Source organism: Dermacentor silvarum, chromosome 7, assembly GCF_013339745.2.
Source record: "Dermacentor silvarum isolate Dsil-2018 chromosome 7, BIME_Dsil_1.4, whole genome shotgun sequence".
Taxonomy (NCBI): Eukaryota; Metazoa; Arthropoda; class Arachnida; order Ixodida; family Ixodidae; genus Dermacentor; species Dermacentor silvarum.
Window position 1 is genome coordinate 81,729,871 of NC_051160.1, and position 27,578 is coordinate 81,757,448.

The 27,578-nt window shown below is 45.7% G+C and overlaps 1 long non-coding RNA gene across 1 annotated transcript in view; it reads right to left on the reverse strand.

Moving 5' to 3' along the window:
* Positions 1–8,412: 8,412 nt before the first annotated feature.
* The window catches only part of LOC125946833 (uncharacterized), a 49,584-nt gene continuing 30,418 nt past the window's right edge, over positions 8,413–27,578 (reverse strand). Inside the window, exon 3 of the long non-coding RNA XR_007467911.1 lies at positions 8,413–8,799. This is a non-coding gene — a long non-coding RNA (uncharacterized LOC125946833). The remainder of the gene's footprint in view (positions 8,800–27,578) is intronic.

Here is a 27,578-nt window from a genome sequence, read left to right on the forward strand (position 1 = left end):
GTGGATACCGGCGCCGACTACTCCGTTCTGAGTAGTGATTTGGTGGCTACGCTCCGATAGGTGACCACACCACGGAATGGTCCCCAACTCCGTACTGCGGGAGGTCATCTCGTGACGCCGGTTGGGAGGCGCACTGCCCGAGTGCATATCTGCGGCGCTGCCTTCATCGAATCTTTCGTCGTGCTGCCGGAATGCTCCAGGCAGCTCATCTTAGGAACGGACTTTCTTAGAGAATATGGGGCCATTTTAAATCTTCGAGAGTTGTTGGTAACATTTAACGTAACGCAAGCTCGCTCGAATGCAAATCGCACAAGATTGCGTTGCGTGGCTCTGATGATTCCGTGACCATACCACCTCGTTCCAGTGTACTGATTACCGTACTGAGAGACATGGACCGAACTGCCCTTGGAGTTGTTGAAACCAATGTGTCCATCCTCTTCTCTCTTCCAGTATGCGTCGCCCGCGGCCTCCTCGAACTGACCAAACGGCTTGCTAAAATCCTTATTACGAACTTTAGTCGCGAATACCAGCACTTCACGAGGCACGCTGTTGTAGCTTACTTCGAAGAAATCGATGACACGAGAACCAGCCTATTACTCGCAGAACTTTCGTCCGTTCCACACGACGACAAGCAGTCTACAATTCAACTCGATGTGAATTCCGAACTATCGGCTCAACAGCAACACACTCTTCGCTCTCTTTTGCTTTCCTTTAGTGACTGCTTTGCCACGACGTCAAGAATAAAGCAGACACCCGTTGCGAAGCACAGAATTTTAACCGAACCCGCTGAAAGACCCATCCGACAGCATACATACCGTTTGTCTCGAAGAGAACAAGATGCCATTCTAGAGCATGTCAAACAAATGCTTGCTGACGACATCAGTCAGTCATCTACAAGCCCATGGGCGTCACCAGTGGTGCTAGTTGAAAAGAAAGACGGCACAATGCGTTTCTGCGTTTATTATCGCAAACTCAACAACGTCACAAAGAAAGACGTCTATCCGCTTCCTCGCATCTACGACTCGCTGGACGGACTTCAACACTCCAGATATTTTTCATCCATGGATCTACCTAGTGGTTATTGACAAATCGAGGTCGATGACCATGACCGGGAAAAGAACGCATTTATTACTCCGGATGGACTCTTTGAATTCAAGGTTCTTCCTTTTCGCATGTGCTCAGCTTCTGCGACTTTTCAAAAAATGATGGACACTGTTTTGTCCGGTCTTAAGTGGCAAACGTGTCTTGTTTATTTGTACGACGTCGTCGTTTTTTCGGAGACTTTCGAGCAGCGTCTTCAGCGTCTTCGTGCAGTGCTTGATGCGCTCCGAACTGCAGGCCTGTCACTCAAGCCCGAAAAATGCCACTTCGGTTACGAGGAGCGTAAATTGATTGGTCATGTCATCAGCTGCGATGGAATTCGCCCCGATACTGAAAAAAGGCGAGGTGTTACTGCCTTCCCAACGCCTACGAACAAACGCGAAGTTCGCCGTTCTTTAGGACCTTGCGCGTATTACCGTCGCTTCGTACCCAACTTTTCGAAAATAGCTGAGCCATTGCATTTTATCACAAGGAACAATGTCCTTTTCGTTTTGAACACCGAGCAACATCGCGCTTCTTGCGACCTACAACAACGACTTCAGACTTCTCCAATCCTAGGTCACTTCGACGAAGATGCCGACACTGAAGTACACACAGACGCAAGCAATGTCGGTCTAGGCGCCGTCCTAGTGCAGCGGTAAGAAGGTATCGAAAGAGTGATCGCCTACGCTAGTCGCACCTTATCATCGGCCGAATCGAACTACTCGACTACAGAAAAAGATCGACTACAGAAAAAGACCTACAGAAAGTTCCGACCATATTTGTAAGGAAGACCTTTCAAAGTAGTCAGTGACCACCATTCGTTGTGTTGGCTTGTCGGTCTCAAAGACCCCTCAGGCCGCCTTGCTCGATGGAGTCTTCGCCTTCAGGAGTTCGACGTTATAGTTGTCTACAAGTCGGGACGCAAGCACACAGATGTCAACTGTCTGTCTCGCGCTCCTGTGGAAACGACTCCGCCTGAACTAACGAAGACAGTTTCCTCTGCGCCGCCTCAGTGTATGACTTGGCTCAGCAACAGCGTGATGACCGGCAGCTTCGCCCGCTCATCGACTACCTTGAGGGCCAACTTACTCAGCCACCACGAGCATTTTGCCGCATAATTTCGTTGTTTTTTCTCCGCAACAAGGTCTTCTACAAGCAAAGCTTTGACTCCACCTCTCAAACCAATCTTCTGGTGGTGCCATCTGCGATGCCAGAAGAGATCCTGCTTGGTTGTCACGAGCAACCGTCTTCTGGCCATTTGGGTTTCACCCGCACTCTCGCACGTATCCGCCACAAGTACTACTGGCCTAAACTGTCCCGTATCGTCAATCACTACGTGAAAACTTGCCGAGACTGCCAGCGGCGCAAGACACCACCCATAAAACTAGCTGGCTTGTTACAACCTGTCGAACCACCTCGGGCCCCCTTTCAGCAAGTCGGAATGGACTTGCTTGGACCATTTCCTAAATCTTCGGCAGGCAACCGATGGATAATAGTTGCGACAAATTATCTCAATCGTCACTGTCAAACAAGACCACTTCAACGAGCTACTGCTAACAACGTCGCCAACTACTTAATTCATGTTATTGTCCTCCGCCATTGTGCACCAGCAGTGGTTATTACCGATAGAGGGGCCGCTTTCACAGCCCAACTCCTGGAAGTAGTGATGACCCTCAGCGGCACTGTTCAACGTCGGGCGACTGCTTATCATCCACAGAGTAACGGCCTAACCGAACGGCTCAGCAAGACCATAGCTGACAAGCTTTAAATATATGTCAACGTGGATCACAATAACTGGGACAGCGTTCTTCCTTTTGTAACCTTCGCCTATAATACCGCCGTTCAAGAAACCACAGGATTTACTCCTTTCCACTTGCTTCACGGCCGCGAGGTTACCACAATGTTAGACGTAATGCTTCTGCCCGACACCTTCGAATCTACCACAGTGAATGCTGCCCAATATGCTCAGTGTGCTGAGGAAGCTCGTCAGCTAGCTCGCCTGCGCATTCCCTCTCAGCAACACTACGATGCTCACAGGTTCAACCTCCGCCACAGAGAAGTTACCTATCACCCCGGAGACAAAGTATGGATCTGGAGTCCCGTTCGCCAACGCGGGAGGTCGGAGAAACCCGTCGTTATTTCGCGCCTTATAGGGTTCTTCAACGCCTCAATGACGGCAACTATAAGGTCGTTCCAGAGAGCACCACGTGATGCTCCCGCCGTACACCGCAACCGGATATCGTCCACGGGACTAGGATGAAGCTATATTACGCACTTTGATCGCGTACCGTCCTTACTTCGAAAGCATCGAGTCGATGCTTTTGAAGGGGGGTGGGATAATGAGACGCCAATTCAGTGCATTTACCTGTGTTGTGCGGTTCCCGATCGCTCACGCTTTATTTTGCGCGCCGCGTAGGGTTCGGTGAGGAGAGACGTAGACAATGAAGAAGGCGTGCTGCTTGATCGGAGCTGTTCTGCTGGTTTGCCGGCTGTTGCTTGTCCTGTTATTACGATGACAATATTAACTTAAGCGAGTGAACGCGATTACTACCGATAGCTAATAGAAACTATGCATCTTCCGTGAATCGCATTTCAAAATACGCTACACAACGTATTATGACATTTAAAATCTCGTCATATGGCACTGCCATGTTGTGAGGCTGCCAACCCCACAAATTGTGTCTCAAGAGTTTCTATTAATTCTTATTAATACTAATCCCCAAGCACGGCAAACCTCCGAACTTGTCCAATCTCAGACAGATTTCCCTCACGTCTTGTGTCGGAAAGGTAGCGGAGCACGTAATTCACAATCGCATAGCCAAGCAGGTCTAACAGAACGGTCTCCTTCCCTATACCATGGTGGGCTTCAGACCAGGCCTCTCGACACAAGACGCAATGAAACACATCAAGACTTAGATCATCGACAACGATACGAGATGCGTGCGGGGCACTCTAGGGTTCGACTTGAAGTAGACCTTGAACAACATATCGGACAGACACATTCTAGAATGCATCTCGGATCTCAGCCTAGGCCCGGCCTTTCACGGCTACGTCAGGTCGTTCCTGCAGGGTCGCAAGGCTACGTTAAAGGTCGGAGACCACAAATCGGAAGGGTTCACGCTCGGGCCCAATGGGACGCCCTAACCCTTATTTTTCAATCTGGCCATCAGGCAACTGTCGGCATCCCTTTCGGGGATCGAGAGAGTTCACCACGCGATATACGCCGACGACATCACCATCTGGTGTGCAGGAGGCAGCGAAGGGAAGGCGGAATCGAGTGTACAGCAGGCGATAGACCAAACCAAAACTTTCCTTGAGGGCACGGGGCTAATGGTCTCGACGAAAAAGTCGGACTTCTCCACAGACCTGTCAAAACAGGTCCCAGGCCTAGCGGGTGGAAGCCCCTGCACGAGGTTAACATCAAGCTTCACATCAAGAGCGGTGCCAACATTCCTAGGGTAGACACTCTAAGGGTATTCGGAATGTTCATTGTGTCCGGCGGAGGCAACATTACCCCACTCAGGAAAATCACGACCAAGACGGAGTGTATGATCGACCAATAGAGTCTCCTACGTGGTCATGTTTGCCTGTGCGTGCCCACACTTTTATTGTTAATTTAGTTAGTAATCGAATGTTTGCAAGTATTTACAACCGATAAAATTACTATGCTTAATTCATATGGCTGTATAATAATTTGCTATCGCTATCGACGCTTCGTTTCTTGGGTGAAACTGCGCCATTTTACCCGTTAAGCGGCTTCAAGAGAACAGCTACAGTCCCGGCCTCACTCGCAACAACCTTTACGCCGACAACAGCAGTCTCTGCTTCGAGCTTCTTCCTCATGAACATGGGCATCAGATTTTACAGCGAATGTGCTATCCTCTAGTTGGTCGGGGATTTTTCGTGGCACTCACCCGAAAACCGGCTGCTGGAAAGGGCTTTGTGTTTGAATTTCCGCGTAACAGAATTCTGCATTCTCGTATACTGTTCATGCACTCGGAAGCTATCATGTCTGCAGCTTGTCTATAAGTCGTACCTTACTCATGTTGTCACGCAATTTACTTTTAAACATTACTTTAGTTCAATAAGGCACTTGCGCTTGGCGGATCGCCTAGACGATTCAGGATGCATGGTGCACTTCCGCACACGTGCGTGTGCGCGTGACGTACAGTCTGCCGCAAAATAGTATGGAGCACCCAATCTAAGAAAAAATGAATATATCCGCATGCTCACAACGCAGCCTAGTATTTGCATTTCGGGCCGTGGCTAGAATATGCTAACATTGTCGTATACTGTTTTACTGGCTACTCCTCTACAGGCTGCTCGGGAATAGAATGTTTTCATAAAATCCCATTGTCCATAAACATTTGTGGTTGACTGTACGTCGCTTGGAGTGGCGGTGCTTGTGTAATGTCGTATAGTGTCAGTTGCGGTGGTGGTACTGATCTATCGTCCGCACCAGCTTCGCTGTGCATCCGCTTTCACCGGGTGGAATGGAGGATGATTTTTTTTGATGGGGGAGCACCTGGCCTCACAGGGGACGGTGGCTTCGTTCTGGCTAAATGGTGGTATTGGTATTAGGGGATATGCGTGTTCACGCACCCCTGTATCTCCGCAGCAACCGCTCGTGGTTATCACGTGTTGATTACGCACGACCTCGGAAATGGCACTCTCGCCACTTCCTCTGCTTTTCGCACCATGCGGCAACGCTGCATCGTGGACCACCAGTCATCCTATTAACAACGAAGTTGTTTAGGCAGGCCGTAAAAAGTGCGCGTTTCACGAAATTATCATCATAAGCATTGACTCGAGTGTCGTAGTCTTCTTCCGCAGCTGGCTCGTTGACGCCACTCGGTTAGCGCTCGTACTCGTGCTCGGCACGCGCTCGTGCCACTGCTCTCGCGTTCGTCGTCATCGTCTTCTTCCACAGTTGGCTGCGTGGCCGCTAATCATTCCAGCGTGCAATTTCACTTCTTTTCTGTCGTCGTAATGGGGAGGCAAAGCTTTCACTAGGCCGCGCAAAGCTCGAGACACAGCGAAGCCGGCCGATCGATTACATCTCCTGGTAGTAGCTAGGTTGAACTTGGTTGTATCTAGGTAGAACTTGGTAGCCGCTAGGTTCGGTCCTTGGCTATGCCTGAGTTGAGCTTGGTTATGCCAGGTATCTCTTAGGTGATGACGCAATCGATCGGCCAGCTTCGCTGTGTCTCGAGCTTTGCGCGGCCTAGTGCAAGATTTTTTTCAATCGTTTTCCTTTTTTAGAGACCTGCGTGCCTCCCCATACACAATCTGGTAAAGCGCCGTTACCTCGGTGCGATTTTGTCTTTAGCACATGAGCGTGCGACTGGTCGGATTCTAGCTCTGTCGCGGTGACCACCACCGGCAATATCACCGTATCCTCGTATCAGCGGCGCCCCGGCTTTTGTTTGTGACTCACGTCCGAAGTACCAGAGTGCGGTGCTCCCGAAGGTTATCTGAATCCTTATCATCTTCATGTGTGACTCGCTTACTGTGGTTTTAGCCCCAGCCACGCAGAATTCCCTGTCAGATCTTTGTTTTCGCTGGTTCCTGTTGTTAACCTCTGGTCAAAGACTCGTCCCTGTGCCGCCTGGCCCGAACCAGCCACGGTGGTGACTCACTGGGAACTGCGGGTTAAGGGTCACAGCGCTGCCTGATAGGGCTGCCGCGAAAGTGCGAAATGCGACGGTCGCTGCGCTGGCCCGGTGCAATACATAGGAGGGCCAATTCTACACGCGAGAAACTGAGATGCTCTACTATGACCCATAAAATCAGATTTCAACAACCGAAGTTACACATCTTAACTCTCATTGAGCTTTGAGTGTTACTTAGTTATTTGTATGAAAGTTTCAGATACAAAAAATTAGATTTGTGGCTCGCAGTTTAGTGACTTAGTGATTCGCCACGAACACTACATTTGGACAAAATCAATTATGCGGATCTCACGCACTGTGGGAACCGATCTAAGTTCGGCTTTCTATGGTGTTTGGTTTGATTTACGGTAATTAGAAGTGGTGTTTACGGCGAATGTGTACTTTCTTCAGCGTTTAGTCCAATATGAGATTGGTGGGTATAGGTTAAAAATTACCTTGCGTGTACCACTGCTGTTTGTGGCCGTAGTACCCAGAACACCCCGGGATGCGTGTTTGCTTAAGCCATTGTTGTGCGCAATTGTTCACTATTTCTGAGAGATTTGAGCATTATGACTGCCTCCCATGGCACATCGTATCGTGGCAGAAGAGTTAAACTTTATTCGGATTATGGTGCTGTATGTGCCGAAACGACGATCAGATTATCAGGCACGCCATGGTGGCTGACCGCCACCCTGGTGTTCTTTAACGTGCACTTAAATCTAAGTGCATTAGCATTTCTGCATTTCGCTCCTGTTTAAACGCGGCGGACATGGTCGGGATTTAACCCACGACCTCGAGCAGTGGCATAGCTGTCAGGCTTCCACGCCGCGCACAGAAGTGTTGATTTGACAAGCGACCGCTTCCGTAGTTTCGCCTTGACCCTACGGTGTTTTAATATGGCTTTGCCTCTGCACTCTGTGAGTCAGTTGTCCGCTTGACATATTTGTGTTGTGTTTATTTTTCAGAAATAGCAGCAGCGAACCCTACCCTAACTTCAGTTTGCCAGCAACTGCTATTTCTTTGCCTTCCTATGTCACATTTCCACCTCCCCCCAAATCGAAACTGCGAGAGTGGCAAGGCTGTTATTTACTGGTTTCGTGACTGCGTCAGTTCTAGCCATAATCTGCCTCCTCTGCCGTCTCCTCCATGCGGTTCTATTTAAGTCCTCTCTGGACTTGCACGTTACCAGGGAGGTAAGCACCGTAGTTCTGCAATGCCTTTGAGGGGGTAACGGATGTTTACAGCAGCCAATAGGCTAATGTGGCGGCACCCAGGCAGCTCCAGAGGGCGCAAGCCATGCAATGGAAAGATCCAAACAGGTTATCCGCGTGGACTTTCCTTCTGCCAGGTATACGAGTATATCGTACACGCTCAGAATCAGATCCGAACGTGGTATGCGGTGGCAGCAGCCGCAGCAGCAGAATAACAAGAACACGGGCGGAACAGGAACAAAATTCGAAGGAAGAGGCAATAGCTTCTAGTTGAGACATCAAAGAGCTACCGCATTATAGGCAACAGCTTCCAGTGAAAAATAATGACCAGTAGCGGCAATTGTCATTACACAACAAGGTTAATAAATAGTTTGCGGTGAGATTTGTGCTAATATTTTGAGTAGTCTTTTCTCAGATGTGAAGCTGCCATTGATCACTCGAAAAACACACCAGACGCCCTGTAAATAGCGCCAAAGTCTTTATTTTCTAATGTGTGTTTCATTTGCACGTAGTCCTCATTAATTTCCGCTTATAGTACTAGGACATACACTCGGATAGGTAAGATATAATTATTGCCCCAAAAGTTTTCGCAGAAAAAGATAGACTAACACGATTAACTAGTTCCTGCCTTTCCTTTCAGGTTTTGGCTCCGGCTTAATGCACCGCTGAAGTTCGACGCAGAATCTGTCGTATCGCCTATATGTTCCACCAGGACAGTGACAGGTGGCTGTTCCAGGTTCGCACGGCCTTAGCTGCACCTGCCGTTCGCGTCCTTGTGGAGGGCAAGTATTCTCTGGTTTCTTTCCATACCAGGGACACGCAGATGAAACTTCGTCATGATCGCATCCCGAGCACTGAAAGTCAGAATAAAGTATCATTTTACAAACACTGATAATGTTTTGTTGATAAGGTACCTATTAAAGATGCAAGACCACACGCAATGGTACGAGATTGTGCGTACACGATGCTAGCCCACCAAATAATCCATTACGAATAATATTTTTGCATGACAGCTGCTTCGCTATGCAAATTTATGTTTCACATATACAAGAATGCTGCTACGTTCCGCTCATGTCTGATAGGTTAGTCTCAATGTTGTTTTATACAACAAGCATGTTAGCAAATAAATTTTTAACACTGTCGCCTAATGTATTGTTAAAACGGTCACTCATTTTTGTGTAAAGCTCGAAATTTAGACTTACGCACCGGAATATTTTCTTTTTCTCGCTTGAAAGGAGTTAAACTATGTTTGCACACGAAGTCTTCTCTTCTTTTGTAAAGTAATTGAATGCTGTGGTTTTATGTACCAAAACCACGGTTTCCTTACGAGGTACACCGTAGTGGGGGACTCCGGTATAATTTTTAACATTAATTAACGCGCCCCCAATGAACGGGACACAGGCGTCTTTGCATTTCGCCCCATCGAAATGTGGCCGCCACGGCCGGTATACTTCAACGTCGTGCTTAGCAGCGCAACACTATAGCTGCTAAGCCACCGCGGTGGGTAAGGATAATAAATGCATGTGTTTCAAAGGTAGTGAATAATGGCCACTGTGATGAAATCGTCGGTACATATCACATTAGTAATATTTATTTATTTATTTAAAATAACGATATAGTCTTGTATTTGCTGAACACTAAAGCGAAAATGGGCATATATATTATACAGTTCGTGCCTGCCGGCGTCGCGTAAACGAAACCTTATTGCGTTTTCAGTAGCCGCGTTGACATGAGTGCGAGAATGGTCAATCACGTCGTATCATGCTGATAGAGAAGTACATTCAACAAAAGGGGACACTCGACTAAAACTGGCAACAGGAAATACGTCACGCTACCAATAATGCCGTCCGTTGGCTGCCGCGAGCATCGGAAAAAATAACGTGAAATTAAGTTAGCAGATGTTGTTTTATTTTTTAAATCTTTACCGCTAAAAGTGAAATGTTTCGCGTGTAAATTATCGTAAACTTCGCGATTTATTTTACGTGCGTTACCTGGCGACAGGTCAAAGACGCGCCAGATCCATGAATCATGTGCCAGATACGCAACTGAAGCGAGCGAGAACGGCTGCGCATGTCAGCGTTCGCGTTTTCAACAACCCGTCTATGCAGCTTTTTTATGTAGCCGGCTTTCTTGGTCTCTCCGCGCATTCTTGCGTTCATTCTGCACTTCGACTCGACACCTCTGCACTATTGGAGCACGGCAAGGTGAGAAATATTGTTTGACAGCCTGCGACGCATTTAGGCTTACAGCATGGAACTCAGTCTTGCACAGAAAAATAATTTACACCATTTATGGTGCGAATTGCGAATCCTAACTCCCTTCAAGGGTGTTTTGATTCAAAAAACATCCAATCATCATGAGCAACACGAGAACAAGGCGAGAGCAGGAGCCAACGTTTCGACAAGTGGACTTGTCTTCTTCCAGAAGAGGGCCCAGAGGATCGAGAAGAGGGCCCTTATTTACCCTTACTCCTTCCCCCCGAGACATGTCGTGTCTTCAAAGCTGACAAAACTCTTGCCGAGAGTCCGCCTCCATTTCACGGTTTGTTTATACAAGCCCCCATCATTTTAAAAATGCGGTGCTAAAAACTTGTTGCTTAAGCACTACTGACGATTATGTCGATCATAGCAAGCTATTTGGCACGCATTTGTCCCCCCCCCCCCAAATGTCATCGTGCATATTTAATTAAATTTCGCGGAATCCGAAAATGGCGCACATATTTTTCTAGTATTGAACGCTTAACCTAAACAAAAGTGTTCAAAACGTTTTGAGCGAGCCACAACTCTTGTGAAGCTTAGCAGAACTTGTTGGGCGAGTTGGTACATCTTAGCGAACCTTGTTTAAGTGCGCAAACAAATGGACCACGGAGACAGTATGGAACAAGGACGGGCGCAGACTTGCAACTAATGTTCATTCCAATTTTCGCGCACGCGAAGTGGTGTATGTCTGGGTTGTACTTATATGTGGTCATTGTAAAATAAACATTAGTTGCAAATCTGTGCACGCCCTTGTTCCGTGCTGTCTCTGTAGTCAGTTTGCTCGCGAAGTTAACCAATTTTTGCTCATGTGCAGCTCTTGCTTTTGGGACGCCAGGAATCCAGCAAAATAAATAAGCAGGTGACAGCATGCGGCTGGGCGCTCCACGATTGCCCCAAAGCAATGCGGTTGTCTAGCTTTCTGTCAAAGCACAACAAAACAGGTAGAAAAGGGCGCGATGGACCATTCATTATATGCGCCAACGCGGTCAAAAGACACTCCGAGTCCGGATGTCCTAACCCCACCCGACATACTTTCGTCGAGACAATGACACAAACACTTTCTACTTCTTTCCCAGTTACAAACAAGGCAACTTCCTTAGCAAACTTGAGCCTTCTCACCACCACAATTCTTTGCTCAAACTGCATCTACAGAAAGTGTCGTGCAAAGCGCTCATGGCTTCGCGTTTTTGTCAACTTACGAAGCTGGCTTTACAAAAGGCAGCTATTTAGTTAGTAGTTGTAAGAAAGGAAAGTTTTGCTGACTTACAGACATCTGAACATCGGCCAGTACGGAGTGCGCAAAAAGAAAGGTAAAAGAATGTGAGGAGGTGTGGAGAACCAGCGTACAATGTGGAATGCTTATAGTATTTACAATACTGGCTAGTAGCGCAATTTACTCAAATATTTCCCCTCTCAAGTTGCAGACGATATGAATGCATGCATGAATTGGACATTGAGCCAATCATTGTAGATAGATTGAGATTCCGGAAATTTACAGCGACTTGCAGGCCTGATCTTTGTTCACAGGCCAGTGTCGAGGCATTGTTAAAGTGGGCACGCAGTTTCGCGCCTGTTAAATACGTTCGCGATGTCTGGCATATGGACACCTGCCCGTGATTCGCCCGTCTTCTCTCGCGAGACATATATAACAGGCGCGCATACTCAGTACAGGAAATTATAACTCTGTAGAATGAAATTGCACTCTGTCGAAACATCAGAGCTCTGGACGACACGTTACAGGGTGAACAAGGGCGTTCTGCCGGATTTTTTTGGGGGGGAGCAATACGTTTCTTGCCGCTACGGAGGATCTTTCAGAAGAAAGATACATGTCTTGGGAGGACCGCGCGTAGGAGGTATAACAATCTGTGGACGAGAGTCTTTGGTTGGAGGTCAGAATGGTCGGGATTTTCGAGCTATCTATATCCAAGAAGGAAGAGGGCGCACAAATGTTTTTGCGAATCACTCTATTTAAGTCATCACAATTCCCACAATTTGCCAAGAAGGAATTAATCTATTGTTGTCATTCAATAGCCTTTACCTGAGCGGGATCCTTGCAGCGCATAGGAGTTTGGCTGTTGAATGGGAACAGTACTAAACTGCTCTACTAGAGCTAATTTGAGGTCGATAATCGTTTGGCTGGAAAATACTTGCCCACATGCACAGAATATTTCGCTTGTAAATGTACATTCCTAATTACCTGTCATACTGGCATTCTAAGTATTTGTAATAGGACAAGCACAGACGTAGGAATATAACAACGACAACAAACGGCTCGGTCCGCCGTGGGAGGTCGTTATTATATTTCTGCTTTCGTTTTAGCGATCGTTGGCCACGCTTGCTGACCCGGTCTAAAAAAGAAAAAGAAAGAACTGGATGCGCTCCTGCTGCACACTAATGACACAACGCAAAGAAAGAAGGAAAGGCTTTTCGTACGTGGAAACTTAAGGTTCTCGTGTACATGCGAATTTTTTTCGGTACGTCAATGCGTCCCTATATTTACAAAGCTAATATGCAACTACTTCTATATCTGCAGTTCGTCCAAGGTATTTACAATTTTCGTGAGCACACCACTTCAGAAATACGCGCATTGTGAACGTCTTGAAAATGTCCATAATTTTTTTTCATTTCTTTTGGTGGATAAAAGAAAACAGACTCGTAAGCAGATCAGCATCTTATAGAATCAGAAAGGGCAGCTCGTCTTACAAATAAAAGTCCACGCAAAGAGAAAAAAAACACATACTCACTTATTCGTTATATTTAGTTACACGCAAAATACTAGCCCCACCCTCCTCCTTTCTTTGGCCATTTAATTTCATATCAGCTAATGCTTCTGCTGCTAAATTTCTAGTGCAACTGCCGTATGCACAATACATAGCTTAGAGGTAGCGTAGAATGAATAGCTTAGAAAGGGTTATACGCACGTATATAAGCAAGTGTAAAATGAGGTTTGTGTTATGCTTTCAAAGCGAAACCGCAATCGCAATAACTATATTACCGACGGGTTTCGCCACTGTCGCTGCTGAGTCTCACGGCGGGCCGCGCGGTGTGCTTGTTTTAGTGTCCTCCGTGATGGTCTTGAAGTTGTAATTAGATTGTTTCTGGCAGCGTTTAGTCGCAGTACCTCGCTGTTTCAGTGCACAATTGTGTTCATCGATGCAAAGTGCGCGTGCGGACTGAAGGCGACGCGACATGCGTGAGAAAGAAAGGCTGTTGTGGCCTACAACATCGGTGTTTCTTTGTGTCCGTTTGTTTAGTATGCCAACGACGGCCGTGATTCGTGGCAAAGGAGAAAACCGCTTCCAGATGTCCTGAAGAGTGATGAAATGCACGTTACTTTCGGTGGAATCTATCCTCGACATCGTTCTCCACTAGATATACATGGCGTGCACTGAGTGCACATTGTGACAGCGCTTCGCCTTCATACCGAGGGACATTTGCAATGCGCATGGCCTGCTCATATAAAAGGTACGTGTGTTCAACGTCTCGATCTTGTGGTTGGTCGTTGCGACAGTAATTTTCGCGTAATTTCTTTAAAGTACTGCACAAGGTGTTTCATGATGATGTATGGTGTTTAATGGTGCAAGGACCAGGTATGGCCAAAGAGCGCTAAACCAGTATCCATGCGTTGACAATGGAGCAATCAATTGCGAAAAGTAGATGTGTCGTGGCTGTAAAAGAGCCTAAAAAACAATCGCTGTAAAATGCGTAAAATATATATGTAATAAAATTATGGCAATGGCTGATGAGGTGCACTGTGAACACGAAAGAACAAATCGCAGGACAATGACGATAAACGAAAATATATCACAGATAAATTTTTTAAGAAGCACTACTGCCTTGACAGACCCTTTGCGAACGTAAGGAACTGGAGGCGCGTGCTATGCAAAACTACTATCGCAGCGACATCGTCTGAAGAGAGGATGCGCTACGAAACTATTCGGCAAATAACATGCAGTACAACATCGCTCAGAAAATCCAGAACAGCTTTGGTGTTAAAGAGAGGTTCGTCGCCAAGAAACATAGTAGGGTGGAGAGGGAGACGGTACTGGTACGCTAGAGGAAAGTGTCTTTTTTTCTCTCTTTCGGCTTCCCTGCACTCTACGAGCACGTGGAGCACGGTAAGCCTCTCTCCACATCTACCACAGGTTAGCGGGTAATTTCCAGTTAAGAGAAAATTGTGGGTGCCGTATGTATGTCCTATTCTCAGACGAGAGAATCGGACATTAGTTATTCGTATTTTCGTAACAGGTTGCCAGGGGCCAATCTGTGGTTTAATTAGGTGGAGCTTATTATTCGTTTCGGCATCCCACAAGCACTGCCAGTGGCTTCGAAGTTTCTTTCTCAAGTAGGGTTTAAGATCTCTGGCAGGGATAAAAACGCTGGGGTTAAGGGCTCGCGATGTAGTTGATGTGGCCATTTGATCAGCCAGAACATTGCCCTCGATGCCTCTATGGCCAGGCACCCAGCATATAATAATATGCTGGTTAGACATGTATGCTTTCCACAGAACAGAATACAGTTCAATAAGTACAGGGTTTTTGAGTCTATGTAGAGTCATGACGGCTTTTACGACGTTTAGGGAGTCGGTAAATATTATTGATATTTTCAGTTTTGATTTGCCTGTACTCTTCACTGTCAATAAAGTACATAGGCCTCAGCCGTAAGAGTGCTTGTTTCCGGGTGCAGTACATCGGACTCAGAGAAAGATGGGCCGACTACTGCATAAGAAACCCCTGCATGTGACTTGGAAGCGTCAGTGTAGGACTGAGTGCAGGACGAGTACTTGAACTGAATTTCTAGAAAATGCATTCGGATATGTGCCTCTGGAGCGTCTTTTGTGACCTCTACAAACGAGGTTGAGTTGCCACTGCCACGGTGGCACTGGCTTTGCTGGGGCCATCAGAGTATTTTTAGGTAGTGGGATATCCATTTGTTCACTAATTTTCCTTACACGTAGTGAGAAGGTATCTCTTGCTGTCGGCCGGTTATTAAAGAGTGTGACACTGGTCATGTCATTTACGCTTGAGAAGGACGAGTGTTCTGAGTTCGAAGTAATTTTCAAGAAATAGGTGAGGCTTAGGTATGAACGCTGCATGTCAAGCGACCACATGTCCGCCTCCACAAACAGGCTTGCCACAGGACTTGTCCTGAAGGCACCAGTGGCTAGGCGGATGCCTAGATGGTGTACAGTATCCAGCATCCTTAGGGCGCTTGGCGTAGCGGAATGGTACACTATGGCGCCGTAATCTAGTCTTGTGAGTATGAGGCTCTTATACAGATTCAAAAGGCATTTTGTGTCAATGCCGCAAGCGGTGCGTGCGAACACTTTTAGAACATTAATTGTTTTCATGCACTTGTTTCTTATATACCGTATGTGTGCCACAAATGTAAGCTTCGCATGTAGAATCACACCTAAAGATGTATGTTCTGTTTTTACGGCCACACGTTGTTCCTGAAACTCTATGTCATGATTGGGGTGCAGACCTCTCTTCCTGGAGAACAGGACGCAGGTGGTCTTTTGTGGGTTAAGGCTAAATCCATTCTCGTCTGACCACTTAGACACCTTGTTCAGACCAAGCTGAATCTGCCGCTCACAGACTGCAATATTGCATGAGGCAAAACCTATCTGTACATCATCGGCGTATGCAGAATAAAACATGTTTCTTGGGATATACAGAGCCAAAGAACTCATTTTTACGATAAAAAGAGTGCAACTCAGCACCCCGCCCTGTGGCACTCCAGTTTACTGCACAAATGGTCTTGATACAGCATTTCCCACACGAACCCGGAATGTGCGATTCGATAAATAATTTTCTATGACATTTAACATGTTACCACGTATACCAACGTGTGAGAGGTCCCTAAGTATACCAAACCACCACGTGGTATCATAGGCTTTTTCCATATCAAGGAATACAGAGAGAAAGAATTGCTTATGGACAAAAGAGCTTCACGCATTTGTGTTTCAATACGTATCAGATGGTCGGCGGTGGATCGACCCTCTCGAAACCCGCATTGGTACGGATCAAGCAGTTTGTTTGATTCGAGTAAATGTATAAGTCGGCGGTTAATCAATTTTTCGAACAGTTTGCAGAGACAGCTTGTTAGTGCTATAGGCCGGTAACTCGAAACAGACGATGAGTCCTTGTCCTGCTTCAGTATAGGGACGACAATGGCCTCTTTCCAGGCCGAGGGGATCTCGCCGGAGGACCATATAGCATTGTAAAGGGAGAGGAGAGTTTTCTTTGTTTCATGGGGAAGGTGTTTTAGCATTTGATAAACTATGCGGTCAGAGCCTGGGGCAGACTTGTTGCAAGAACTAAGCGATGCATAGAGCTCAGCGATGCCAAATGGCTGGTTGTATGCCTCGTCTCCGGTACATTTTCTTTCTATTTTCTGTTTTTCTATTGTAGCCTTGTGTCTTTTCAATGTTGGCGAATAATGGAATGAGCTGGCCACATGTTCAAAATGTGCTCCCAGGCAGTTAGCTTGGTCTTCCAGAGTGTCGCCTTGTGTGTTTACCAGCGGGAGTGAATAAGTTCGTAGCCCTTTTATCTTATTAACATTGTTCCAGACTCTGCCTCGTCTGTATATGAGTTGATGCCTGATAAAAACTTCTCCCAACTCTCTCTCCTGGCCTGTCGGCGCGTTCTTCTGCCCTCTGATTTATTTTTTTTAATTGACAAGATTCTCCACAGTCGGGGAGTCGCGTAGCAACCCCCCCCCGCTTTGTTCTGTTTCCTACGAGCGCTCCGATATTCGTCGTTCCGCCATGGGACACAGCGTTTGCAGGTCGCACCATTCATTTCAGGTGTACATTGAGCAGCGGCATCAATTATAAAAGATGTAAGATACCCAACAGCAGCATCAATTTCCAGCGAAGATATGTCAGGCCACGAGATACCACTTGTAAGGCTTTGGAATTTATCCCAATCTGCCGTATCGAACTTCCACCAGAGCGCCTGTGGTGGAGGTTCGTCTTCTAGTAGTGATCTCAGCAGTATGGGGAAATGGTCACTCCCGTAAGGATTTTTATAACTTCCCATTTAAGTTCGGGAAATATTGACGGGGAAGCTACACTGAGATCAATGGAAGAAAATGTTTTGTTTGCGAGATTGTAGTAGGTGGGTTCCTTCTTATTCAGGAGACACGCACCAAATGAGAAAAGAAATTGTTCGATTAGGCGTCCTCGTGCATCGATACGCGTGTCGCCCCACAAGCTGCTGTGTGCATTGAAATCGCCAAGAACGAGGTAAGGTTCTGGTAATTCATCTATAAATGACTGAAATTCATGCTTGTGTAAAGGATAATGTGGGGGTATGTAGAGCGAGCAAATCGTAACCAGTTTACCTAGAAGTTCAGCACGAACGGCTACCACCTCAAGTGCCCTATTCAGTGGAAGTTGCTGACAGGCTACACTTCTGTCGAGTATGATGGCCACATCACCAGATGATGCGGCAGAATCCTCGCGATCTTTTCGGAAAACAATATTCTGACGTAGGAAGTTGGTGTTTCTGGAGTTTAGGTGTGTTTCTTGAACACACACACGTTTGGATTAAATTTACTGAGAAATTCTTGGATGTCGTCTGGGTTGTGGATTAGTCCCCTAACATTCCACTGTATTAATGTGTTCATGCTGGTGGAAAAAAACGTGCTGTGTGTCTCAAGGGAAGTGTACAGCCTATTTTACAGAGCCTTTGCAAGGCGCTGTAACTGGTGTCTTGTCTTTTTTGGAGTGTTCTTGAGAGAGTCGCCTCTCCCTAGGCACTCCGTGGGCTATCTAAGAAGGAGTTGTGTACATTGCCTCTTGCGAGGCGTTGGAGACCCGCTCTAACGAGCGATGTGTACGTCGGTTTGGCTTCGCCTCGGAAGACTAAGCCTTTGTCCCCACCAGTGTGGAGGTTGACGGCACCTCCTTAGCCTCTGCGCTATCCTGGCTCCTACCGGAGCTAGTAGAGGCCACTGGTGTGGCTGAGCTCGGTGATGGCAAGGCAGGCTTGGCTGCTCCCACCATAGGGGCGGCTGCCACAGCCGGCGGCTCGCTGCGCGCAGGCCGGGCAGGTGGCGGAAGCCGGTGCGACGCTGCCCCCTGATGCGTCGCCTCGGCATATGTTGTGCTGTGGAATGGCAAGCACCTTTTACGTGCTTCCTTCAAGGAGATGTTCTCACGCACTTTGAGGGTTATAATTTCTTTTTCTTTTTTCCAGTTCGGACAAGACTGGGAGTAAGATGGATGCTCACCACCACAGTTTACACAGTGAGGTGTCGCTTCACAGTTGTCTGAGGAATGACCTTGGCCAAGGGCTAAGGTCATTCCACATTTCGCACATGTGAGTCTACCACGGAAGCTCTGTGAGCCGTGGCCAAATCTTTGACATTGGAAGCATCTTCTGGGATTGGGGATGTATGGCCTGACCGCTAACTTTGTGTATCGGGTTTGTATGGTTTGTGGCAGATCGCAAGTGGAAAAAGTCAGGATGAGGTGTTTAGTGGGAATTTCCTTATTTTCTCTTCTGATAACGATGCGCTGTACGTTTGTTATATTTTGTTCTTTCCAACCTTCCAATAGTTCGGTTTCGGACAAGTCGATGAGATCTGCATCAGAAACTATTCCACGTGCTGTGTTCATAGACCGATGTGGTGAAACGGTAAACGGTAAATGCCACAAGCTTGTTTATTTTACTGTGCTGTTCTTTATCACGGATCTCAAGGAGGAGGTCCCCGCTGGCCATTTTGGTGACCTTATAACCTGGGCCGAAGAAATGGAGCTGGGCAGGCCATGTAATGCGTAGGATGGATAACCGGTGGACCATTAGGGTTACAGAATGGATACCAAGAGAAGGGAACCGCAGTGGAGGTCGGGAGAAAACCAGGTGGGATAATGAAGTTAGGAAATTTGCAGGCGCAAGTTGGAATACGCTAGCGCAAGACAGGGGTAATTGGAGATCGCAGGGAGAGGCCTTCGTCCTGCAGTGGACATAAAATATAGGCTGATAATGATTATGATGATAATGAATAACCTGGGCCAAGGGCCTCAGTCGAACCTTTCGCAACAAGAAAAGGGGATACGGTTCTGTCTGGTTTTTCAGCTTTTTCGCTGTGCACTACTTGGCATCGGGGAAAGATTTCTTTTCGTTTGAAAAGGTTTAGCAGTTCATCGGTGCGTCCCCTCTTGTGAGGGTGACGATCAAGTAAACGGGAAAATGCAGGTGTTCCCATAGCAGTTTGGTGTACTTCGGCAGCAATGGCAATCACCCACCACGGAGTCCAACAAGTGGACGCTGCAGCACCTAACGTGTAAGGCTGCAGGCGCCAGCCGTGCATTGCCGCTATAACCTTATATATAAAACCAACAGAGGGCTCCTACACAAGGTTAACCCAAGCCGCCTATGAAAAGTGAGGAAGTAACAGAACAGAAGAGGTGACAGGACAGTGAGGACAGAAAAATATATTAGAGAAAGATCGGAGGGAGGGACAGGAAAAGGCGACCACCGATTTCCCCCGGGTGGGTCAGTCCGGGGGTGCCGTCTATGGGAAGCAGAGGCCAAAGAGGTGTGTTGCCTCCGCCGTGGGGCCTCAAAGGTCCAAGCACCCGGCATTAGCTCAACCTCCAGGATCCCACTTTCCCCAGACACGGCTAAGCCACGCACGGCTACGCGTGGGAGGGTCCAACCCCCTGGGGCACAAGGTGTTTCAGACGTGAGTGAATTATGTCTACAGCCGACGGATCACATTGAGTAACTTCACAGTTACTGAATGTGAAAAAGAAAGAAAAAATATAAATTTTTCATGTTCACGCGTCCTCAACTAATTTGTAACAACACATAGCGTTCAAGTGCAATAAGTTCTGCTACGCGCCAGTATTTGGCGCAGGCTGGTAAATAACACTTTGGTTTGGCTAGTTGGTTAATTCTGTAACTAAAGATGGGCGCAGACTTAGTTCTATACCGTTGCCACACGGCCACTTTCGATTGCGGTCGAGCCCGATCTGGATCAAAATTTTCGACCGCGATTCGCTCTCTTCCGCAAATTGTTTTTAGGTCGGAGGTTAGGTGGTAGCAATGGCGCAGGTAGCTTTTAGTGCTTGTGCTTTCATCGCTATAACCAATGCAGAACAAAAAAAAAACATCACTATCCCGATTGTGTACTTTCGTTTTCAGTTCTGCTCGTTCGCTCTAGAAGCTGTCGTATTATTGCAGATGGATACGCGATTTCTTATGTTATTACATTTACTTTTATTGTATAAATACTGAGAGCCTAATCAAATTGTTTGTGTCGTCCTTGAATTCGTTTCCTTGTTTTACGCAGAATTTTTATTACTACTATGATTTAAGTTTTCTTGTATGACCCACTCTTGCCTAAGGCATCTTGTCAGTGGGTGGCAGTATTTCTGAAATAAAGTTTACCGAACGTGCCATGACTACCGTACGTTTAGTGACCTTATTATTATGTCTAGTGATAAAGCTTACGGTTATTGTATATATTCTTGGCCGCTATACATTTGTAATAAATGCTTAATTCTATTTCCAGTGTGAAAGGTTTCTTTTTTTGATGGTCAATCTCGAGTGGTATTAACAGAGATTTGTTTCCTTAACCCATGCAGATACAATCAGCGTGAAGCAATTGTATGGGAGCTCACTGACCTCCTGGGATGTACGCATTGCTGAAAAGGCGGTGAAGGTATCTGTGCCGACAGGTATACTTTTTTCATCATAATCGGCCAACATTTGTTTTCCACTAGAGGACGAATACCTCTCCCATTGATCTCAAACTATCTTTGTGTTGTGCTAGCTAATTTCCAAGTGAATCCTGCAAATTTCTGAATTTCATGATACAGCCTGATTCTCTGCAGTCTTCGACTACACTTCTTTTCCATTCGCATCCAATCCGTAACTCTATATGCCGTCGGTTATCTGCCCTACGCATCACATGGCATACCCAGCTCCCTTTTATAATCTTAACGTCAGCTAGGATATCAGCTCCTCCGGTAAGCTTTCTAAACCACGCCTCCGTCTTCATGTTTCTGTTGCCATCAGGATGGGAGTGGAAATGACACATGGAACTTAGTGGAGTTTAGGCACACAACCAGTGAGACTTATTTTTTACCTTTTGTTGCTGTACAATATAGCTGAATTTGTGAAATTGCACCAACACGTTTATCTAACTTTGTCATTTTCCCATAGCTGTGACAGCTAAATTTATAGGCTTGAACAAATTATACACGCAGTTTGTCTAAAAGAAAAGAATACACTTGCATCATAAGAGGAAGCTTTAGCTCGCTTTCTCCTATCTAAATACATGGGAAAGGAGAAAACGTTTTTCGCGGAAACCAGTGCACAGTTTTTGATGAGGTTTGCTGCCTTTAAAAGAAAAAGTTAAAATCTAGTGACTGTTGGTTGTGAATTTTTTTTTAGGTCCTGATTTTTTTACAAAGATTGGCAAAAATAGCAAATTTGCAGAAAACTAAATTATAAAGTCAACAAATCTGTAACTCGGCAGTGAGAAACGATATCACAATTCTGTAAATTTCACCTAATAGCAAATCTGAAGCAGACAAAATTGATATATTATATGTGACTCTAAAAGAAACCACTAATATCTGAGTAGAACTTTTGCAGAATCTTTGTAAGCTATGTAGCGAATTCACGTCAGATATAAATTGACATATCAAGTTTATCCGCCTTGGATGCTCTAACGGATGCAATTTGCAGACGTGCGATATCTGTTCAGGGTGCATAGCTGTGGAATTGTAAACTTCGTGCTTCTATCTTTTTCAAGCCTACCAATTTCTGAAAATTTGATTTAAGACATTCAGGCGCTAATTCGAAGTTCCGCTTGCAAGAGCCATTAAAATTTATCTTTCTATCTCAACTGCAAGAAATTTCATTAAAATCGGCCCAGTGGGTATCTCAGAAAAGCATTACTGCGTTTTACATGTATTTCAATAGGCGGCATCGGAGTTGGGCCCGAGCTAAAGCTTCCTCTTAAAGATAGTGTGTATAATACTGTGCGTCATTTAATGCAAGTGCCTTGAGAGATGTTGCTACTGAGCTTCATTTGTTTCTCGGTAAAATATATTTGATGGGGCTGACTTTTTATAAGAAAATAAGTTCTGAAGAAACCATAATACTTGACAGGCAGAATTGTTCTGAGGTTGAAGGCGAAGTTTTCTTTTATGACAATTTTTTTTCTGGCTGTACCAGTTCTGTCAACCAAATGCGATAAATTCAATATTGGTACCTTTGCTAACTTTATACAAAGCAAATTAGGCATTCGAAGTGTTTCATGAAATAGTTTTAAATGCCTATGATTGATGACATGCTTTGATGCCACCATAGCCTCATAAATTATCTTCGTGCATGCAAAAAGTGCCTCTTGCTTAAGTCATGTGCTGGCCTGATGTGGAGAGCAAACCTGGCAAAACATAGAGCACACGCTCCAACTGGTTGTAAGCAAGACCCACATAATTGTATTTGCTGGGCAATTATCCCAGTATGTTCTGATATTTGCCTGCAGGAACATTAATTATCTCAGCTGCTAAAGATGATTCCACATCACTGGACACTGCGAGCAGAAAAATAATCTCTAATTGCCCAGTGATATTTTATTGAAGGTATGCGACATTTTGTTGACAGGAACGCTAGCTGTTATAAAAAATACCGACTTCAAGAAAATTGTGCGCTCCTTAATGTCGAAGTGAAATGCACTGTGCTAATAAGCTACAAAATATTTTCTGACTGACCAGCCTAGCTACGCCGGCCATTGGCTGATGCAATGAGGCTCACTGAAACATGTGTTTTAAATTCACAGTTTGTCTCCATAGAATGCCATTACTATGCTAAACAGCCAGCAGCCTAATCATCCCCTTTCAAATTGTCTTAACAACACTGAGAAGTGCACTAGCAGTTTTCTGCATTGCGCAGATCGGACGTGTTGGCTATTGGAAAATTTGATCCAAGCACAACTCGAAATCAGATAACAAGCAAGATGAATTGAAAGCACAGGATGGCAAACTTAACTAAGCGTCATACATCAAAGGCTTTAACTGTGCTTTGGTTAAGATGCTAAACTTCTGTTATGTATGATATATTTATTTTGTTTCAGTTTAACGCATGTAAATGATCAGATACTAAACAGTTCTTGCTGTTAAGGTCCGTAGTGGTAACCTCAGTAATAAATTTACGAGCTGAATTACATGCTTTTATAGTGGATATATCTATAATATGATGGCAGAAGGTGTTGGCAGGGCTGCTTTGAAGTAGAGATGCCGAATAGTTATGACAAAGCAGTGGTTACTCGCCACTGTGTTGGTCAGAGATTAAGAACAAAATGCAAGTCAGTTTAACGATGCTTTGCATAAAGAGAACAAAGAATAAGACAAAGTAATGACAACTTGAGTTGGGCGAGTTGGTTCATCTTGACTATAACTTGAAGCAGCGCAAAGAAGACGAGGACAAGAATCGAAAACATACACAACGGGACAAGCGCTGTACTGCCAACTGGAACTTTTATAGAAGGAACAACCAGCTTTGTAGCATGTCAAAAAACACCCAACAAAACAAGGCTGAAAGGCATATGTACTGTCTACAAGTGGAGGTGCTTATCTAGGAAATTTATCTCAAGTTTTGTTAGACTGAGTGATGCTGCACTTACAAATTTATCCCCTGCTTAGGTGATGTAAGTTTCTCCTATTTCTCTTTTAATTTTTGATCTTTGCATGCTTCAGAATCCTAGTGTCACTGAACAATGGGGTACATGTGCATTTATTGAATGCACACCTAAACTGCTGGCGTACTCATTTTTTACATTGCCTTTATGCTGCCTAGCTCTATAATTAAAATATTGCCCGGTTTGTCCTACGTACATTCGTCCGCATTTTAACGGTATCTTGTTAACAATGTACGAGGCGCACTTGAATTTTTGTCGTCATTGGTGGTGCATTCCTGGCGTTTGCAATTTTTCATAGTAATGCATAGCTTGAAGAGTTTGCAGGGAGCGAAAAACACGAGGTTGATTTGGTGCTTGTTGGCCACTTTCTTAAGATTATGGGATTACTTGTGAACATATGGTATTACGTGAAATGTCTCTTTTCCTTTTTCCGGCTTTTCGATGTTTCTTTCTGGGTGCTTTATTTTGTTCAGGAGTATTTCACACATAGCTATGATGACCAAAGATGGGTAGCCGCTGTTTTAATGTGTTCTATCTGCTGTAAAAGGCTATTTTTCATCTGGTGTTTACATGACTTGTTGGTTGCGGCTTGAATACATAATATGGATAATCCCCTTTTCATGTGTTTTGATTGGCCACTGTCTTAGGGAAGCAAGCCTTTCTTTGACCTGGGTTGATAAGGCTGGCAAACATGTTCAATTGATTCAAATGAAATAATAATAGACAAGAATTGATTGCGATTATTATTCTGCATTTCAGAGGTTAACTTTAATCCCCCACCATGCATACTACTAAAAATTCGCAGAATATTTTTCACTTCTTCATCAAACCAATAATATGGTCAGCGCCTTATGAGAACCAAGTAATCGTCTACGTAGCGGTAAATTTAAGTAGCTGGGGAGCCTACTAAGGCGACGCAAATGCGTTAGTCAATGCTAGATAAAAATAAAACACCTGTTTACGCCGTAACCTGTATAGTTCTCCCTCCAGTGTACATAAGCATGTTTATCTCGATTTAGTTCATCTTCAAATTGAGTTAGCCTCCTCAATTTGATCCCCGTATCAACAATATCTGATCAAAAAAGGTAAAAGCCATTCAGAACGGAGCCTGTCCGTTCATTGCGCATAATTACAGATACCCGTCTAACATAACACAAATTAAACCAGATAGTTCACTTGAGCCTTAAATTACTCGTCGTAGCATTGCTCTTTTATCACTATTCCACAAATTCATTCACAGAGGTATCACGTCCTCTGTACATCTTAGTCTCGCTCATCGAACTTCACGCAGACTGCATACCAACTTTAGCTTAGCGCGCGTGTACGCTGATACTGACGCATTTAAGTTATCGGCTCTCCCACGAGCTATCTGTTTGTGGAATGACCTTCTGGATAACCTTGCAACAGACTGAGATCACGCAAAGTTTTTCGATAATGTTAAAAAAATGCAGTGGCTTAGCTCGGCTATGCCAGGATATACGTAGCGTTAGCAAAGGTTCAGCTGATTATTCTTAGTTTTCCTGGTTGTCTCCTACGCTCAACCGCTAATTGCCAGGCAACTACTTCGGGATCCGATGAGTCAAGCTTCTCCGTTCTTCTGCGCTGTTGAGCAGCATTTGCGCTCTCCTTCTCCATGGCTATACCACACTGGCAAACGCCAGTCGGAAGCGCAGCGGCTCCAGCGCAGTGTCAGACGGCGACTGCACAGCGAGCGCGCGCCGGCGCTAGTGCGACTACCACGGCTACGACGTCACTCCTCTGGAATGCGTAGACCGGCGGCGGTGAGTCGCGCGCGGCGGCGGCGGAGTGCGCGAGAGGTGCCGGCTCCGGTGGCTCCGGTGCGCAAGCCGTGTGACATCACTGATCCTTGCGCATGCGCAGCACGGCTCTTGATGTGCCGCGCGAAACGGGCTTGGCTAGGCCAGTGTAGCTAACGCTACAAAATATGCACGCTCCAAAATGTGGTTTCAAATTTGCCACTTCGACGCTTGACCTTGCCTGCAGTACTGTTGCCGATATGTCCATCTTTTTTCTTTAAGTGTACTTTTTCTCTCAGTACTGTGGCCGCTGCCTTAGAATTGCTTTTGTGTTCGGTGATGCGTTTTCATTTTTGCTTTTTCTACTTTGCCATTGTTAGTCCTTTTCTTTTGTAGTGTATCTTGTAAATATTTTGGGTTCATTCGCATCTGTCTGTACTAATAGGTGTTTTACTTTGTTAATGTGTTATTGTAATGTAATCTTTATGCATGTATTTACTGTACTGCCCCCCTCACACAATGCCCCACGACGGCCTTGTAGGGTACTTGTTGCTAAAGAAAATAACAAATTCTATGGTACTGTTTTTGATGAGTCGGGTATTTTGTATGCCATGTTTGTAAAACAAAAAAATATTTTTTGTTTATAATGCCGCTCATCCACCATTTTCGCGGGTTACGCCACCACACGCAGTATTCCTATAATGGCTATATACCAAACTGAAACAAGCTTGTAGTTTATTTCGGCTGATGCCGTCCGGTGGACCTTCAGACAGAAACTACTGCTGCTTACCTGGTGCCACAACGTTGGACGAGTGCAGAATAAACGTTTCCGCATTGTACACGGTGTATTGCATCTACTTTATGCAATTGCACATGGCGCATATACGATGGAGGCTTGCAGCGATTATTCGCAATCATTTGTACTTAATAATGAAACGACTCTGCACCAAGACAGCTCACGTTTGAGCAGGAGAAGCAAGAAAATGCCGCACCGAGTGGCACAGCCGGTGTAACGCGAGCCAGCTAGTGTTCAAAACGCATGCGTCCAAAAACCAAAACTGAAAGTGTGGTTCAGGTCGTAATGCCGACGGCTGGGTACACTGCAGTCAATTCGGGGCCGCTGGGCTCCATGGACGTGTCCGCTCTTGTTGAATTGCTTTGGCTACGCGCCGCCCACCCCATATATATATATATATATATATATATATATATATATATATATATATATATATATATCACCGTAAGTGCTACAGAGAGAACGAACTCTCGCATTTTCTTTCTTTGTTCGATATTTCGATATTTGTCTTTAGCACGTGTGCTTTAGTTTTTGTTTTTGCTGTCGTGTTTTTAGCATCTGGACAACGCTTTTTAAGATGGGGGAATCGACAAGCGTAATAATTTAGCCTTTTCGGGGGGACTGCATTTCATCCGCTAACAAAGTTATCGGTCAAGCGCGACGGCTTTTATACATGATTCGTTGAAAGTTTCACCTTCCCCCTGGGAGACTGTGCTGACCAGCTCAGACCCGCAAAAGCAGCGACGGCTGATCCAGTGGGCACGCGGGGTGGCGAGAGCCAATGGGGACCTGAACTAAGGGCTCCACCCTGCGAGGAATTCGCCCCACCTCATTAACAATAAATGTTTTATCTCTCTCTCTCTCTCTCAGCACATATCGATCCGTGCCCTCATGCATGCGTTCTCTGCCTGCGTGCCTTCCAGAAACTACTACACAATTGGTGTCGCGCATATAGTTTGATTACAAGAAGTTCCGCGCGTACATACACAACAGAAGGAACCAACGATATCATTCGAGTAAGTTACAGATTATGCAGGCGGGTCCGGCGCTGACGATAACTCTGTTAGAGGGTAAAATGCGGTCCCCGAGAAAATGACAAATATCAAAGCGTTTCAACGCCCCCCTCTGATAAACATCGTCCCGATGCTAACAAC